Source organism: Cupressus sempervirens, chromosome 7 (genome assembly GCF_028749045.1).
Source record: "Cupressus sempervirens isolate cs-2001-9-10 chromosome 7, ASM2874904v1, whole genome shotgun sequence".
NCBI lineage: Eukaryota > Viridiplantae > Streptophyta > Pinopsida > Cupressales > Cupressaceae > Cupressus > Cupressus sempervirens.
Genome location: NC_143124.1, coordinates 61,756,568 through 61,758,173, shown reverse-complemented (window position 1 = coordinate 61,758,173; position 1,606 = coordinate 61,756,568). Strand labels below are relative to the sequence as shown.

The window sequence follows — 1,606 nt, the reverse complement described above, 5'->3', positions numbered from 1 at the left end:
GTCGGGGGCACGTTGTGACCCTAATGTAGTTAGGGCACCTGTGGTCAAGCCATAGGGTGAGCATGTGACTATTCCTTCAGTTGTGAAGGAACATGTAGAGGCCAATGCTCTAGGGACTATTAATGGTTTGACATAAACCCTCATTTATTACATGAGTCCATTAGTTGAGAAGGAGCCCTCTGTGCGTCATGGTCACATGTGCACATCATGCGGATCCTTATGCACATTTGGCACTCATGCTAGAGATGGTGTGGATAATGGGTTCGTCACTTATTAGTTCCTGAATGAGACATTTGGAATTGACACACAAGTAAATTACAATTACAATTTACTAATTTGATCACATTTTGTATGTATAGTGAATGATTAATTAATTAGCATCTATTGACATTGTTCAAAATTCAAGGTCAAAGTGTTGGCAGGCCTAGTAGCGATCCCCTAGCCCCATTTTTCGTCCCATCGACAAATCTAGAGGTATGTATTGATTTAATCATTTAAATTAATACATATATTTATCAATTAATCATATTAAGCATTTACAAAAAGAATTATGCATGTGCATCAGTTCTCTACAGGACTGTCGACATTCACTATAGACTAGAAGCGTAAACGTGATACAAGCTTCGTAGAGGTACATTTGTTTCATGTTAATTTAATTCATTTGATTATATTTGTTTCATGTTTCATGTTACATGTAACGTGTATTGTATGACATGCGGCTCTTGACATCAAAGACTTCTCATCTCCAATAGTCCATTGATCATGGAGTGGCTGTAGCTATGGTTAGTTCACAACCATTGACTGAGGTATAAAAGAATTTTCTTGGTTTTAGTTGTTTTTTATAATAGTTAATATCGAAATTTCTAATGTTATTTATAAGTGATTATATTGATTGAATTGTTGTAGGGTTTTGTTACATCTGATCGCCTACAAGCCTTCGAGGTGGACTTGTAGAGTGACTATTTGATGGTGGTAAGAAAATAATTAATTTTATGTGTACATATATTTGATTTCAATGTATAATAATCATTGATTCATATCTACTTTGTTTGTATCAGCTCAAGTTAGAGAAGAGCTTCAACAAGAGAAAAAATGAGTGTGTGAGGAAGACCCCATCATTGCCACTGTCTCCCTCTACACAATGACCGAAGACCTTGAGAGATTTGTTTCCTTCCCCTCATGGGAAGGAGAAGATATAGTTGATAGACATGTACATGTATAGGCATCAACAGACATATATGTTGGATTTTATGTCAATGGACATATTCGATATACATTTGATGTATATATGTTATTTTATATTTGATGTATGACATTTATTTGATGCATGGCATTATTAGACTTATGACATTATTTTTTTTATATGTTATAATTGTTCATATGTACGAGATTATTGGTTATCATAATATATTATGTGTTTGTTAATGTACATGACATTATTGGTTATCATTTTATATTATATGTTTGTTCATGTATGACATTAAATTCAATACCTAATCAATTAAAAACTTTGATAGAATATTGATTAACAATAAACTTTATCACTATTTAAGCATAAGTTTATCATTTCCAATATGTCATCGTCATATGATTTATGATCTTGTTC

The 1,606-nt window shown here is 32.9% G+C and overlaps 1 long non-coding RNA gene across 1 annotated transcript; it reads left to right on the top strand.

Moving 5' to 3' along the window:
- Nucleotides 1-633: 633 nt before the first annotated feature.
- On the top strand, nucleotides 634-1,406 carry LOC149545480 (uncharacterized). The gene is made up of 3 exons (XR_016354261.1): nucleotides 634-806; nucleotides 907-972; nucleotides 1,059-1,406. It is a non-coding gene; the product is annotated as an uncharacterized LOC149545480 (long non-coding RNA).
- The last annotated feature ends 200 nt before the right edge of the window (nucleotides 1,407-1,606 follow it).